General features: G+C 41.9%; 21 non-coding genes across 21 annotated transcripts; 11 read left to right on the top strand and 10 right to left on the bottom strand.

Moving 5' to 3' along the window:
* The first annotated feature begins 127 nt into the window (after positions 1-127).
* On the top strand, positions 128-199 carry trnag-ucc (transfer RNA glycine (anticodon UCC)). The gene has a single exon. It is a non-coding gene; the product is annotated as a tRNA-Gly (tRNA).
* Positions 200-485: 286 nt separating this feature from the next.
* trnap-agg (transfer RNA proline (anticodon AGG)) lies at positions 486-557 on the bottom strand. Its single transcript has one exon. It is a non-coding gene; the product is annotated as a tRNA-Pro (tRNA).
* Positions 558-1548: 991 nt separating this feature from the next.
* trnag-ucc (transfer RNA glycine (anticodon UCC)) lies at positions 1549-1620 on the top strand. Its single transcript has one exon. It is a non-coding gene; the product is annotated as a tRNA-Gly (tRNA).
* Positions 1621-1906: 286 nt separating this feature from the next.
* Positions 1907-1978, bottom strand: trnap-agg (transfer RNA proline (anticodon AGG)). Its single transcript has one exon. It is a non-coding gene; the product is annotated as a tRNA-Pro (tRNA).
* Positions 1979-2969: 991 nt separating this feature from the next.
* Positions 2970-3041, top strand: trnag-ucc (transfer RNA glycine (anticodon UCC)). The gene has a single exon. It is a non-coding gene; the product is annotated as a tRNA-Gly (tRNA).
* A 286-nt stretch (positions 3042-3327) lies between these two features.
* On the bottom strand, positions 3328-3399 carry trnap-agg (transfer RNA proline (anticodon AGG)). The gene has a single exon. It is a non-coding gene; the product is annotated as a tRNA-Pro (tRNA).
* Positions 3400-4389: 990 nt separating this feature from the next.
* trnag-ucc (transfer RNA glycine (anticodon UCC)) lies at positions 4390-4461 on the top strand. The gene has a single exon. It is a non-coding gene; the product is annotated as a tRNA-Gly (tRNA).
* Positions 4462-4747: 286 nt separating this feature from the next.
* trnap-agg (transfer RNA proline (anticodon AGG)) lies at positions 4748-4819 on the bottom strand. The gene has a single exon. It is a non-coding gene; the product is annotated as a tRNA-Pro (tRNA).
* Positions 4820-6237: 1418 nt separating this feature from the next.
* On the top strand, positions 6238-6309 carry trnap-agg (transfer RNA proline (anticodon AGG)). The gene has a single exon. It is a non-coding gene; the product is annotated as a tRNA-Pro (tRNA).
* A 286-nt stretch (positions 6310-6595) lies between these two features.
* Positions 6596-6667, bottom strand: trnag-ucc (transfer RNA glycine (anticodon UCC)). The gene has a single exon. It is a non-coding gene; the product is annotated as a tRNA-Gly (tRNA).
* A 991-nt stretch (positions 6668-7658) lies between these two features.
* trnap-agg (transfer RNA proline (anticodon AGG)) lies at positions 7659-7730 on the top strand. The gene has a single exon. It is a non-coding gene; the product is annotated as a tRNA-Pro (tRNA).
* Positions 7731-8016: 286 nt separating this feature from the next.
* Positions 8017-8088, bottom strand: trnag-ucc (transfer RNA glycine (anticodon UCC)). Its single transcript has one exon. It is a non-coding gene; the product is annotated as a tRNA-Gly (tRNA).
* A 991-nt stretch (positions 8089-9079) lies between these two features.
* On the top strand, positions 9080-9151 carry trnap-agg (transfer RNA proline (anticodon AGG)). Its single transcript has one exon. It is a non-coding gene; the product is annotated as a tRNA-Pro (tRNA).
* A 286-nt stretch (positions 9152-9437) lies between these two features.
* trnag-ucc (transfer RNA glycine (anticodon UCC)) lies at positions 9438-9509 on the bottom strand. The gene has a single exon. It is a non-coding gene; the product is annotated as a tRNA-Gly (tRNA).
* A 991-nt stretch (positions 9510-10500) lies between these two features.
* Positions 10501-10572, top strand: trnap-agg (transfer RNA proline (anticodon AGG)). Its single transcript has one exon. It is a non-coding gene; the product is annotated as a tRNA-Pro (tRNA).
* A 286-nt stretch (positions 10573-10858) lies between these two features.
* On the bottom strand, positions 10859-10930 carry trnag-ucc (transfer RNA glycine (anticodon UCC)). Its single transcript has one exon. It is a non-coding gene; the product is annotated as a tRNA-Gly (tRNA).
* Positions 10931-11921: 991 nt separating this feature from the next.
* On the top strand, positions 11922-11993 carry trnap-agg (transfer RNA proline (anticodon AGG)). The gene has a single exon. It is a non-coding gene; the product is annotated as a tRNA-Pro (tRNA).
* Positions 11994-12279: 286 nt separating this feature from the next.
* trnag-ucc (transfer RNA glycine (anticodon UCC)) lies at positions 12280-12351 on the bottom strand. Its single transcript has one exon. It is a non-coding gene; the product is annotated as a tRNA-Gly (tRNA).
* A 991-nt stretch (positions 12352-13342) lies between these two features.
* trnap-agg (transfer RNA proline (anticodon AGG)) lies at positions 13343-13414 on the top strand. Its single transcript has one exon. It is a non-coding gene; the product is annotated as a tRNA-Pro (tRNA).
* Positions 13415-13700: 286 nt separating this feature from the next.
* trnag-ucc (transfer RNA glycine (anticodon UCC)) lies at positions 13701-13772 on the bottom strand. The gene has a single exon. It is a non-coding gene; the product is annotated as a tRNA-Gly (tRNA).
* A 991-nt stretch (positions 13773-14763) lies between these two features.
* On the top strand, positions 14764-14835 carry trnap-agg (transfer RNA proline (anticodon AGG)). The gene has a single exon. It is a non-coding gene; the product is annotated as a tRNA-Pro (tRNA).
* Positions 14836-15126: the final 291 nt, after the last annotated feature.

Below are 15126 nucleotides of genomic sequence, written 5' to 3'. Positions count from 1 at the left end.
CTCGCAACCTAAGCCATAATCATACACTCAAACCAACGATCTGTTTGGTGAAAGAATTATCACTTTCCACAAAAATGACGGTCAAGATATGAGTCGATGTCTCCATGTGGCTAATGAGCTGCACATAGCATTGGTGGTATAGTGGTGAGCATAGCTGCCTTCCAAGCAGTTGACCCGGGTTCGATTCCCGGCCAATGCAGATCATGAGGACTTCATTTGTTTTAGGGGCTGGATGTCATTTCAAGTGTATTACATTTGAATCATTATCGTTGTTCGTGGAAGTCAGAAATGCTCCTACATTCTGCAGGTTATCTAAAATAATAAATGTTGTGCTACTTTGAACCAACAAGTGCATATCAAAATAGATTTGCAGTCCATCGTCAAATCCATTCAGCCCCCTTGTCCTGTGCCCAAGAGGTGATAGTTGGTGTTCCGACCAGTGGCCCAAGATCTGCCTGTCTGAGCTTGTTCAAGGATCTGCAAAAGGGCTCATCCGGGATTTGAACCCGGGACCTCTCGCACCCTAAGCGAGAATCATACCCCTAGACCAACGAGCCTTATGCCAAAAGTTATTTTTTGCTTTCTGCAGCAATGACAGTGAAGATATCGATTGACGTGTCCACGATGCTTGGAACGATTGAACATCATGTGAGTGTTTTGTGCTTTACTTGTGAGCATAACAGTCTTCCAAACTCTTGACCATGCTTCAGTTCAAATCTTCTGTAGTTCATCTCATGTGTCTTTCACATTCTGTCTTCTTCAGTCGCGACAGCAAACTGATGACGAGTTTTTACAAATGAATGAAGTGCAAAATGAGATCAATTCATTTTTTTAAAGAGAAAATGAAAAAATTTGACTTCAAAAAGAATGGAACTCATTTATTTTGAGTCAAATGACGTAAAGGTACGTGAATCAAAGTAAATTAATGTTGAAAATACCCATTCAAATAGATCCGTTTTCAACTAGAGAGATTGAGACTCAGCGTATCCGTCTCGATCCTCCACAACTGCTTATGTTACCCCTCCATATCTGCAGTGAAAGATGGTGGACCTAGATCGGTCTTTGTCAAACCATAAGACATACCTATAATCGGTCTTCTCACAAAAACATCTCTAGCTTCCGAACCGTTTGACCTACAAATTCATATGACCACTCTCTGGAAAGGGGAGACCCTCACGAACACGGTGGTATTCTCAATTTTTCTCTACATCCCCCACAAGTGTCAGGAGACTCGTCTGAAGTCAGAACCGTCTATGTGCCAACTTCTGTTTGTAGAATCCAAAATCTTTGGGCTACAAACTAATGTGACCCCACTTGTCGCAATGTTCTCTGTTTTGCCCTACGTTCCCCACAAGTGTCACGGGACTAATCTGAAGGTAACCTGTAGTGATTCAAATTATAGATTTTTTAACCAGGGACCTCTCGCAACCTAAGCCATAATCATACACTCAAACCAACGATCTGTTTGGTGAAAGAATTATCACTTTCCACAAAAATGACGGTCAAGATATGAGTCGATGTCTCCATGTGGCTAATGAGCTGCACATAGCATTGGTGGTATAGTGGTGAGCATAGCTGCCTTCCAAGCAGTTGACCCGGGTTCGATTCCCGGCCAATGCAGATCATGAGGACTTCATTTGTTTTAGGGGCTGGATGTCATTTCAAGTGTATTACATTTGAATCATTATCGTTGTTCGTGGAAGTCAGAAATGCTCCTACATTCTGCAGGTTATCTAAAATAATAAATGTTGTGCTACTTTGAACCAACAAGTGCATATCAAAATAGATTTGCAGTCCATCGTCAAATCCATTCAGCCCCCTTGTCCTGTGCCCAAGAGGTGATAGTTGGTGTTCCGACCAGTGGCCCAAGATCTGCCTGTCTGAGCTTGTTCAAGGATCTGCAAAAGGGCTCATCCGGGATTTGAACCCGGGACCTCTCGCACCCTAAGCGAGAATCATACCCCTAGACCAACGAGCCTTATGCCAAAAGTTATTTTTTGCTTTCTGCAGCAATGACAGTGAAGATATCGATTGACGTGTCCACGATGCTTGGAACGATTGAACATCATGTGAGTGTTTTGTGCTTTACTTGTGAGCATAACAGTCTTCCAAACTCTTGACCATGCTTCAGTTCAAATCTTCTGTAGTTCATCTCATGTGTCTTTCACATTCTGTCTTCTTCAGTCGCGACAGCAAACTGATGACGAGTTTTTACAAATGAATGAAGTGCAAAATGAGATCAATTCATTTTTTTAAAGAGAAAATGAAAAAATTTGACTTCAAAAAGAATGGAACTCATTTATTTTGAGTCAAATGACGTAAAGGTACGTGAATCAAAGTAAATTAATGTTGAAAATACCCATTCAAATAGATCCGTTTTCAACTAGAGAGATTGAGACTCAGCGTATCCGTCTCGATCCTCCACAACTGCTTATGTTACCCCTCCATATCTGCAGTGAAAGATGGTGGACCTAGATCGGTCTTTGTCAAACCATAAGACATACCTATAATCGGTCTTCTCACAAAAACATCTCTAGCTTCCGAACCGTTTGACCTACAAATTCATATGACCACTCTCTGGAAAGGGGAGACCCTCACGAACACGGTGGTGTTCTCAATTTTTCTCTACATCCCCCACAAGTGTCAGGAGACTCGTCTGAAGTCAGAACCGTCTATGTGCCAACTTCTGTTTGTAGAATCCAAAATCTTTGGGCTACAAACTAATGTGACCCCACTTGTCGCAATGTTCTCTGTTTTGCCCTACGTTCCCCACAAGTGTCACGGGACTAATCTGAAGGTAACCTGTAGTGATTCAAATTATAGATTTTTTAACCAGGGACCTCTCGCAACCTAAGCCATAATCATACACTCAAACCAACGATCTGTTTGGTGAAAGAATTATCACTTTCCACAAAAATGACGGTCAAGATATGAGTCGATGTCTCCATGTGGCTAATGAGCTGCACATAGCATTGGTGGTATAGTGGTGAGCATAGCTGCCTTCCAAGCAGTTGACCCGGGTTCGATTCCCGGCCAATGCAGATCATGAGGACTTCATTTGTTTTAGGGGCTGGATGTCATTTCAAGTGTATTACATTTGAATCATTATCGTTGTTCGTGGAAGTCAGAAATGCTCCTACATTCTGCAGGTTATCTAAAATAATAAATGTTGTGCTACTTTGAACCAACAAGTGCATATCAAAATAGATTTGCAGTCCATCGTCAAATCCATTCAGCCCCCTTGTCCTGTGCCCAAGAGGTGATAGTTGGTGTTCCGACCAGTGGCCCAAGATCTGCCTGTCTGAGCTTGTTCAAGGATCTGCAAAAGGGCTCATCCGGGATTTGAACCCGGGACCTCTCGCACCCTAAGCGAGAATCATACCCCTAGACCAACGAGCCTTATGCCAAAAGTTATTTTTTGCTTTCTGCAGCAATGACAGTGAAGATATCGATTGACGTGTCCACGATGCTTGGAACGATTGAACATCATGTGAGTGTTTTGTGCTTTACTTGTGAGCATAACAGTCTTCCAAACTCTTGACCATGCTTCAGTTCAAATCTTCTGTAGTTCATCTCATGTGTCTTTCACATTCTGTCTTCTTCAGTCGCGACAGCAAACTGATGACGAGTTTTTACAAATGAATGAAGTGCAAAATGAGATCAATTCATTTTTTTAAAGAGAAAATGAAAAAATTTGACTTCAAAAAGAATGGAACTCATTTATTTTGAGTCAAATGACGTAAAGGTACGTGAATCAAAGTAAATTAATGTTGAAAATACCCATTCAAATAGATCCGTTTTCAACTAGAGAGATTGAGACTCAGCGTATCCGTCTCGATCCTCCACAACTGCTTATGTTACCCCTCCATATCTGCAGTGAAAGATGGTGGACCTAGATCGGTTTTGTCAAACCATAAGACATACCTATAATCGGTCTTCTCACAAAAACATCTCTAGCTTCCGAACCGTTTGACCTACAAATTCATATGACCACTCTCTGGAAAGGGGAGACCCTCACGAACACGGTGGTGTTCTCAATTTTTCTCTACATCCCCCACAAGTGTCAGGAGACTCGTCTGAAGTCAGAACCGTCTATGTGCCAACTTCTGTTTGTAGAATCCAAAATCTTTGGGCTACAAACTAATGTGACCCCACTTGTCGCAATGTTCTCTGTTTTGCCCTACGTTCCCCACAAGTGTCACGGGACTAATCTGAAGGTAACCTGTAGTGATTCAAATTATAGATTTTTTAACCAGGGACCTCTCGCAACCTAAGCCATAATCATACACTCAAACCAACGATCTGTTTGGTGAAAGAATTATCACTTTCCACAAAAATGACGGTCAAGATATGAGTCGATGTCTCCATGTGGCTAATGAGCTGCACATAGCATTGGTGGTATAGTGGTGAGCATAGCTGCCTTCCAAGCAGTTGACCCGGGTTCGATTCCCGGCCAATGCAGATCATGAGGACTTCATTTGTTTTAGGGGCTGGATGTCATTTCAAGTGTATTACATTTGAATCATTATCGTTGTTCGTGGAAGTCAGAAATGCTCCTACATTCTGCAGGTTATCTAAAATAATAAATGTTGTGCTACTTTGAACCAACAAGTGCATATCAAAATAGATTTGCAGTCCATCGTCAAATCCATTCAGCCCCCTTGTCCTGTGCCCAAGAGGTGATAGTTGGTGTTCCGACCAGTGGCCCAAGATCTGCCTGTCTGAGCTTGTTCAAGGATCTGCAAAAGGGCTCATCCGGGATTTGAACCCGGGACCTCTCGCACCCTAAGCGAGAATCATACCCCTAGACCAACGAGCCTTATGCCAAAAGTTATTTTTTGCTTTCTGCAGCAATGACAGTGAAGATATCGATTGACGTGTCCACGATGCTTGGAACGATTGAACATCATGTGAGTGTTTTGTGCTTTACTTGTGAGCATAACAGTCTTCCAAACTCTTGACCATGCTTCAGTTCAAATCTTCTGTAGTTCATCTCATGTGTCTTTCACATTCTGTCTTCTTCAGTCGCGACAGCAAACTGATGACGAGTTTTTACAAATGAATGAAGTGCAAAATGAGATCAATTCATTTTTTTAAAGAGAAAATGAAAAAATTTGACTTCAAAAAGAATGGAACTCATTTATTTTGAGTCAAATGACGTAAAGGTACGTGAATCAAAGTAAATTAATGTTGAAAATACCCATTCAAATAGATCAGTTTTCAACTAGAGAGATTGAGACTCAGCGTATCCGTCTCGATCCTCCACAACTGCTTATGTTACCCCTCCATATCTGCAGTGAAAGATGGTGGACCTAGATCGGTTTTTGTCAAACCATAAGACATACCTATAATCGGTCTTCTCACAAAAACATCTCTAGCTTCCGAACCGTTTGACCTACAAATTCATATGACCACTCTCTGGAAAGGGGAGACCCTCACGAACACGGTGGTGTTCTCAATTTTTCTCTACATCCCCCACAAGTGGGGTCACATTAGTTTGTAGCCCAAAGATTTTGGATTCTACAAACAGAAGTTGGCACATAGACGGTTCTGACTTCAGACGAGTCCCTGACACTTGTGGGGGATGTAGAGAAAAATTGAGAACACCACCGTGTTCGTGAGGGTCTCCCCTTTCCAGAGAGTGGTCATATGAATTTGTAGGTCAAACGGTTCGGAAGCTAGAGATGTTTTTGTGAGAAGACCGATTATAGGTATGTCTTATGGTTTGACAAAAACCGATCTAGGTCCACCATCTTTCACTGCAGATATGGAGGGGTAACATAAGCAGTTGTGGAGGATCGAGACGGATACGCTGAGTCTCAATCTCTCTAGTTGAAAACGGATCTATTTGAATGGGTATTTTCAACATTAATTTACTTTGATTCACGTACCTTTACGTCATTTGACTCAAAATAAATGAGTTCCATTCTTTTTGAAGTCAAATTTTTTCATTTTCTCTTTAAAAAAATGAATTGATCTCATTTTGCACTTCATTCATTTGTAAAAACTCGTCATCAGTTTGCTGTCGCGACTGAAGAAGACAGAATGTGAAAGACACATGAGATGAACTACAGAAGATTTGAACTGAAGCATGGTCAAGAGTTTGGAAGACTGTTATGCTCACAAGTAAAGCACAAAACACTCACATGATGTTCAATCGTTCCAAGCATCGTGGACACGTCAATCGATATCTTCACTGTCATTGCTGCAGAAAGCAAAAAATAACTTTTGGCATAAGGCTCGTTGGTCTAGGGGTATGATTCTCGCTTAGGGTGCGAGAGGTCCCGGGTTCAAATCCCGGATGAGCCCTTTTGCAGATCCTTGAACAAGCTCAGACAGGCAGATCTTGGGCCACTGGTCGGAACACCAACTATCACCTCTTGGGCACAGGACAAGGGGGCTGAATGGATTTGACGATGGACTGCAAATCTATTTTGATATGCACTTGTTGGTTCAAAGTAGCACAACATTTATTATTTTAGATAACCTGCAGAATGTAGGAGCATTTCTGACTTCCACGAACAACGATAATGATTCAAATGTAATACACTTGAAATGACATCCAGCCCCTAAAACAAATGAAGTCCTCATGATCTGCATTGGCCGGGAATCGAACCCGGGTCAACTGCTTGGAAGGCAGCTATGCTCACCACTATACCACCAATGCTATGTGCAGCTCATTAGCCACATGGAGACATCGACTCATATCTTGACCGTCATTTTTGTGGAAAGTGATAATTCTTTCACCAAACAGATCGTTGGTTTGAGTGTATGATTATGGCTTAGGTTGCGAGAGGTCCCTGGTTAAAAAATCTATAATTTGAATCACTACAGGTTACCTTCAGATTAGTCCCGTGACACTTGTGGGGAACGTAGGGCAAAACAGAGAACATTGCGACAAGTGGGGTCACATTAGTTTGTAGCCCAAAGATTTTGGATTCTACAAACAGAAGTTGGCACATAGACGGTTCTGACTTCAGACGAGTCTCCTGACACTTGTGGGGGATGTAGAGAAAAATTGAGAACACCACCGTGTTCGTGAGGGTCTCCCCTTTCCAGAGAGTGGTCATATGAATTTGTAGGTCAAACGGTTCGGAAGCTAGAGATGTTTTTGTGAGAAGACCGATTATAGGTATGTCTTATGGTTTGACAAAAACCGATCTAGGTCCACCATCTTTCACTGCAGATATGGAGGGGTAACATAAGCAGTTGTGGAGGATCGAGACGGATACGCTGAGTCTCAATCTCTCTAGTTGAAAACGGATCTATTTGAATGGGTATTTTCAACATTAATTTACTTTGATTCACGTACCTTTACGTCATTTGACTCAAAATAAATGAGTTCCATTCTTTTTGAAGTCAAATTTTTTCATTTTCTCTTTAAAAAAATGAATTGATCTCATTTTGCACTTCATTCATTTGTAAAAACTCGTCATCAGTTTGCTGTCGCGACTGAAGAAGACAGAATGTGAAAGACACATGAGATGAACTACAGAAGATTTGAACTGAAGCATGGTCAAGAGTTTGGAAGACTGTTATGCTCACAAGTAAAGCACAAAACACTCACATGATGTTCAATCGTTCCAAGCATCGTGGACACGTCAATCGATATCTTCACTGTCATTGCTGCAGAAAGCAAAAAATAACTTTTGGCATAAGGCTCGTTGGTCTAGGGGTATGATTCTCGCTTAGGGTGCGAGAGGTCCCGGGTTCAAATCCCGGATGAGCCCTTTTGCAGATCCTTGAACAAGCTCAGACAGGCAGATCTTGGGCCACTGGTCGGAACACCAACTATCACCTCTTGGGCACAGGACAAGGGGGCTGAATGGATTTGACGATGGACTGCAAATCTATTTTGATATGCACTTGTTGGTTCAAAGTAGCACAACATTTATTATTTTAGATAACCTGCAGAATGTAGGAGCATTTCTGACTTCCACGAACAACGATAATGATTCAAATGTAATACACTTGAAATGACATCCAGCCCCTAAAACAAATGAAGTCCTCATGATCTGCATTGGCCGGGAATCGAACCCGGGTCAACTGCTTGGAAGGCAGCTATGCTCACCACTATACCACCAATGCTATGTGCAGCTCATTAGCCACATGGAGACATCGACTCATATCTTGACCGTCATTTTTGTGGAAAGTGATAATTCTTTCACCAAACAGATCGTTGGTTTGAGTGTATGATTATGGCTTAGGTTGCGAGAGGTCCCTGGTTAAAAAATCTATAATTTGAATCACTACAGGTTACCTTCAGATTAGTCCCGTGACACTTGTGGGGAACGTAGGGCAAAACAGAGAACATTGCGACAAGTGGGGTCACATTAGTTTGTAGCCCAAAGATTTTGGATTCTACAAACAGAAGTTGGCACATAGACGGTTCTGACTTCAGACGAGTCTCCTGACACTTGTGGGGGATGTAGAGAAAAATTGAGAACACCACCGTGTTCGTGAGGGTCTCCCCTTTCCAGAGAGTGGTCATATGAATTTGTAGGTCAAACGGTTCGGAAGCTAGAGATGTTTTTGTGAGAAGACCGATTATAGGTATGTCTTATGGTTTGACAAAAACCGATCTAGGTCCACCATCTTTCACTGCAGATATGGAGGGGTAACATAAGCAGTTGTGGAGGATCGAGACGGATACGCTGAGTCTCAATCTCTCTAGTTGAAAACGGATCTATTTGAATGGGTATTTTCAACATTAATTTACTTTGATTCACGTACCTTTACGTCATTTGACTCAAAATAAATGAGTTCCATTCTTTTTGAAGTCAAATTTTTTCATTTTCTCTTTAAAAAAATGAATTGATCTCATTTTGCACTTCATTCATTTGTAAAAACTCGTCATCAGTTTGCTGTCGCGACTGAAGAAGACAGAATGTGAAAGACACATGAGATGAACTACAGAAGATTTGAACTGAAGCATGGTCAAGAGTTTGGAAGACTGTTATGCTCACAAGTAAAGCACAAAACACTCACATGATGTTCAATCGTTCCAAGCATCGTGGACACGTCAATCGATATCTTCACTGTCATTGCTGCAGAAAGCAAAAAATAACTTTTGGCATAAGGCTCGTTGGTCTAGGGGTATGATTCTCGCTTAGGGTGCGAGAGGTCCCGGGTTCAAATCCCGGATGAGCCCTTTTGCAGATCCTTGAACAAGCTCAGACAGGCAGATCTTGGGCCACTGGTCGGAACACCAACTATCACCTCTTGGGCACAGGACAAGGGGGCTGAATGGATTTGACGATGGACTGCAAATCTATTTTGATATGCACTTGTTGGTTCAAAGTAGCACAACATTTATTATTTTAGATAACCTGCAGAATGTAGGAGCATTTCTGACTTCCACGAACAACGATAATGATTCAAATGTAATACACTTGAAATGACATCCAGCCCCTAAAACAAATGAAGTCCTCATGATCTGCATTGGCCGGGAATCGAACCCGGGTCAACTGCTTGGAAGGCAGCTATGCTCACCACTATACCACCAATGCTATGTGCAGCTCATTAGCCACATGGAGACATCGACTCATATCTTGACCGTCATTTTTGTGGAAAGTGATAATTCTTTCACCAAACAGATCGTTGGTTTGAGTGTATGATTATGGCTTAGGTTGCGAGAGGTCCCTGGTTAAAAAATCTATAATTTGAATCACTACAGGTTACCTTCAGATTAGTCCCGTGACACTTGTGGGGAACGTAGGGCAAAACAGAGAACATTGCGACAAGTGGGGTCACATTAGTTTGTAGCCCAAAGATTTTGGATTCTACAAACAGAAGTTGGCACATAGACGGTTCTGACTTCAGACGAGTCTCCTGACACTTGTGGGGGATGTAGAGAAAAATTGAGAACACCACCGTGTTCGTGAGGGTCTCCCCTTTCCAGAGAGTGGTCATATGAATTTGTAGGTCAAACGGTTCGGAAGCTAGAGATGTTTTTGTGAGAAGACCGATTATAGGTATGTCTTATGGTTTGACAAAAACCGATCTAGGTCCACCATCTTTCACTGCAGATATGGAGGGGTAACATAAGCAGTTGTGGAGGATCGAGACGGATACGCTGAGTCTCAATCTCTCTAGTTGAAAACGGATCTATTTGAATGGGTATTTTCAACATTAATTTACTTTGATTCACGTACCTTTACGTCATTTGACTCAAAATAAATGAGTTCCATTCTTTTTGAAGTCAAATTTTTTCATTTTCTCTTTAAAAAAATGAATTGATCTCATTTTGCACTTCATTCATTTGTAAAAACTCGTCATCAGTTTGCTGTCGCGACTGAAGAAGACAGAATGTGAAAGACACATGAGATGAACTACAGAAGATTTGAACTGAAGCATGGTCAAGAGTTTGGAAGACTGTTATGCTCACAAGTAAAGCACAAAACACTCACATGATGTTCAATCGTTCCAAGCATCGTGGACACGTCAATCGATATCTTCACTGTCATTGCTGCAGAAAGCAAAAAATAACTTTTGGCATAAGGCTCGTTGGTCTAGGGGTATGATTCTCGCTTAGGGTGCGAGAGGTCCCGGGTTCAAATCCCGGATGAGCCCTTTTGCAGATCCTTGAACAAGCTCAGACAGGCAGATCTTGGGCCACTGGTCGGAACACCAACTATCACCTCTTGGGCACAGGACAAGGGGGCTGAATGGATTTGACGATGGACTGCAAATCTATTTTGATATGCACTTGTTGGTTCAAAGTAGCACAACATTTATTATTTTAGATAACCTGCAGAATGTAGGAGCATTTCTGACTTCCACGAACAACGATAATGATTCAAATGTAATACACTTGAAATGACATCCAGCCCCTAAAACAAATGAAGTCCTCATGATCTGCATTGGCCGGGAATCGAACCCGGGTCAACTGCTTGGAAGGCAGCTATGCTCACCACTATACCACCAATGCTATGTGCAGCTCATTAGCCACATGGAGACATCGACTCATATCTTGACCGTCATTTTTGTGGAAAGTGATAATTCTTTCACCAAACAGATCGTTGGTTTGAGTGTATGATTATGGCTTAGGTTGCGAGAGGTCCCTGGTTAAAAAATCTATAATTTGAATCACTACAGGTTACCTTCAGATTAGTCCCGTGACACTTGTGGGGAACGTAGGGCAAAACAGAGAACATTGCGACAAGTGGGGTCACATTAGTTTGTAGCCCAAAGATTTTGGATTCTACAAACAGAAGTTGGCACATAGACGGTTCTGACTTCAGACGAGTCTCCTGACACTTGTGGGGGATGTAGAGAAAAATTGAGAACACCACCGTGTTCGTGAGGGTCTCCCCTTTCCAGAGAGTGGTCATATGAATTTGTAGGTCAAACGGTTCGGAAGCTAGAGATGTTTTTGTGAGAAGACCGATTATAGGTATGTCTTATGGTTTGACAAAAACCGATCTAGGTCCACCATCTTTCACTGCAGATATGGAGGGGTAACATAAGCAGTTGTGGAGGATCGAGACGGATACGCTGAGTCTCAATCTCTCTAGTTGAAAACGGATCTATTTGAATGGGTATTTTCAACATTAATTTACTTTGATTCACGTACCTTTACGTCATTTGACTCAAAATAAATGAGTTCCATTCTTTTTGAAGTCAAATTTTTTCATTTTCTCTTTAAAAAAATGAATTGATCTCATTTTGCACTTCATTCATTTGTAAAAACTCGTCATCAGTTTGCTGTCGCGACTGAAGAAGACAGAATGTGAAAGACACATGAGATGAACTACAGAAGATTTGAACTGAAGCATGGTCAAGAGTTTGGAAGACTGTTATGCTCACAAGTAAAGCACAAAACACTCACATGATGTTCAATCGTTCCAAGCATCGTGGACACGTCAATCGATATCTTCACTGTCATTGCTGCAGAAAGCAAAAAATAACTTTTGGCATAAGGCTCGTTGGTCTAGGGGTATGATTCTCGCTTAGGGTGCGAGAGGTCCCGGGTTCAAATCCCGGATGAGCCCTTTTGCAGATCCTTGAACAAGCTCAGACAGGCAGATCTTGGGCCACTGGTCGGAACACCAACTATCACCTCTTGGGCACAGGACAAGGGGGCTGAATGGATTTGACGATGGACTGCAAATCTATTTTGATATGCACTTGTTGGTTCAAAGTAGCACAACATTTATTATTTTAGATAACCTGCAGAATGTAGGAGCATTTCTGACTTCCACGAACAACGATAATGATTCAAATGTAATACACTTGAAATGACATCCAGCCCCTAAAACAAATGAAGTCCTCATGATCTGCATTGGCCGGGAATCGAACCCGGGTCAACTGCTTGGAAGGCAGCTATGCTCACCACTATACCACCAATGCTATGTGCAGCTCATTAGCCACATGGAGACATCGACTCATATCTTGACCGTCATTTTTGTGGAAAGTGATAATTCTTTCACCAAACAGATCGTTGGTTTGAGTGTATGATTATGGCTTAGGTTGCGAGAGGTCCCTGGTTAAAAAATCTATAATTTGAATCACTACAGGTTACCTTCAGATTAGTCCCGTGACACTTGTGGGGAACGTAGGGCAAAACAGAGAACATTGCGACAAGTGGGGTCACATTAGTTTGTAGCCCAAAGATTTTGGATTCTACAAACAGAAGTTGGCACATAGACGGTTCTGACTTCAGACGAGTCTCCTGACACTTGTGGGGGATGTAGAGAAAAATTGAGAACACCACCGTGTTCGTGAGGGTCTCCCCTTTCCAGAGAGTGGTCATATGAATTTGTAGGTCAAACGGTTCGGAAGCTAGAGATGTTTTTGTGAGAAGACCGATTATAGGTATGTCTTATGGTTTGACAAAGACCGATCTAGGTCCACCATCTTTCACTGCAGATATGGAGGGGTAACATAAGCAGTTGTGGAGGATCGAGACGGATACGCTGAGTCTCAATCTCTCTAGTTGAAAACGGATCTATTTGAATGGGTATTTTCAACATTAATTTACTTTGATTCACGTACCTTTACGTCATTTGACTCAAAATAAATGAGTTCCATTCTTTTTGAAGTCAAATTTTTTCATTTTCTCTTTAAAAAAATGAATTGATCTCATTTTGCACTTCATTCATTTGTAAAAACTCGTCATCAGTTTGCTGTCGCGACTGAAGAAGACAGAATGTGAAAGACACATGAGATGAACTACAGAAGATTTGAACTGAAGCATGGTCAAGAGTTTGGAAGACTGTTATGCTCACAAGTAAAGCACAAAACACTCACATGATGTTCAATCGTTCCAAGCATCGTGGACACGTCAATCGATATCTTCACTGTCATTGCTGCAGAAAGCAAAAAATAACTTTTGGCATAAGGCTCGTTGGTCTAGGGGTATGATTCTCGCTTAGGGTGCGAGAGGTCCCGGGTTCAAATCCCGGATGAGCCCTTTTGCAGATCCTTGAACAAGCTCAGACAGGCAGATCTTGGGCCACTGGTCGGAACACCAACTATCACCTCTTGGGCACAGGACAAGGGGGCTGAATGGATTTGACGATGGACTGCAAATCTATTTTGATATGCACTTGTTGGTTCAAAGTAGCACAACATTTATTATTTTAGATAACCTGCAGAATGTAGGAGCATTTCTGACTTCCACGAACAACGATAATGATTCAAATGTAATACACTTGAAATGACATCCAGCCCCTAAAACAAATGAAGTCCTCATGATCTGCATTGGCCGGGAATCGAACCCGGGTCAACTGCTTGGAAGGCAGCTATGCTCACCACTATACCACCAATGCTATGTGCAGCTCATTAGCCACATGGAGACATCGACTCATATCTTGACCGTCATTTTTGTGGAAAGTGATAATTCTTTCACCAAACAGATCGTTGGTTTGAGTGTATGATTATGGCTTAGGTTGCGAGAGGTCCCTGGTTAAAAAATCTATAATTTGAATCACTACAGGTTACCTTCAGATTAGTCCCGTGACACTTGTGGGGAACGTAGGGCAAAACAGAGAACATTGCGACAAGTGGGGTCACATTAGTTTGTAGCCCAAAGATTTTGGATTCTACAAACAGAAGTTGGCACATAGACGGTTCTGACTTCAGACGAGTCTCCTGACACTTGTGGGGGATGTAGAGAAAAATTGAGAACACCACCGTGTTCGTGAGGGTCTCCCCTTTCCAGAGAGTGGTCATATGAATTTGTAGGTCAAACGGTTCGGAAGCTAGAGATGTTTTTGTGAGAAGACCGATTATAGGTATGTCTTATGGTTTGACAAAGACCGATCTAGGTCCACCATCTTTCACTGCAGATATGGAGGGGTAACATAAGCAGTTGTGGAGGATCGAGACGGATACGCTGAGTCTCAATCTCTCTAGTTGAAAACGGATCTATTTGAATGGGTATTTTCAACATTAATTTACTTTGATTCACGTACCTTTACGTCATTTGACTCAAAATAAATGAGTTCCATTCTTTTTGAAGTCAAATTTTTTCATTTTCTCTTTAAAAAAATGAATTGATCTCATTTTGCACTTCATTCATTTGTAAAAACTCGTCATCAGTTTGCTGTCGCGACTGAAGAAGACAGAATGTGAAAGACACATGAGATGAACTACAGAAGATTTGAACTGAAGCATGGTCAAGAGTTTGGAAGACTGTTATGCTCACAAGTAAAGCACAAAACACTCACATGATGTTCAATCGTTCCAAGCATCGTGGACACGTCAATCGATATCTTCACTGTCATTGCTGCAGAAAGCAAAAAATAACTTTTGGCATAAGGCTCGTTGGTCTAGGGGTATGATTCTCGCTTAGGGTGCGAGAGGTCCCGGGTTCAAATCCCGGATGAGCCCTTTTGCAGATCCTTGAACAAGCTCAGACAGGCAGATCTTGGGCCACTGGTCGGAACACCAACTATCACCTCTTGGGCACAGGACAAGGGGCTGAATGGATTTGACGATGGACTGCAAATCTATTTTGATATGCACTTGTTGGTTCAAAGTAGCACAACATTTATTATTTTAGATAACCTGCAGAATGTAGGAGCATTTCTGACTTCCACGAACAACGATTAATGATTCAAATGTAATACACTTGAAATGACATCCAGCCCTAAAACAAATGAAGTCCTCATGATCTGCATT

Source organism: Oncorhynchus kisutch, unplaced genomic scaffold (assembly GCF_002021735.2).
Source record: "Oncorhynchus kisutch isolate 150728-3 unplaced genomic scaffold, Okis_V2 scaffold2283, whole genome shotgun sequence".
NCBI classification, from domain to species: Eukaryota; Metazoa; Chordata; class Actinopteri; order Salmoniformes; family Salmonidae; genus Oncorhynchus; species Oncorhynchus kisutch.
Note: the sequence above shows the minus strand (reverse complement) of the source record. Positions and strands in the feature narration are given on the sequence as shown.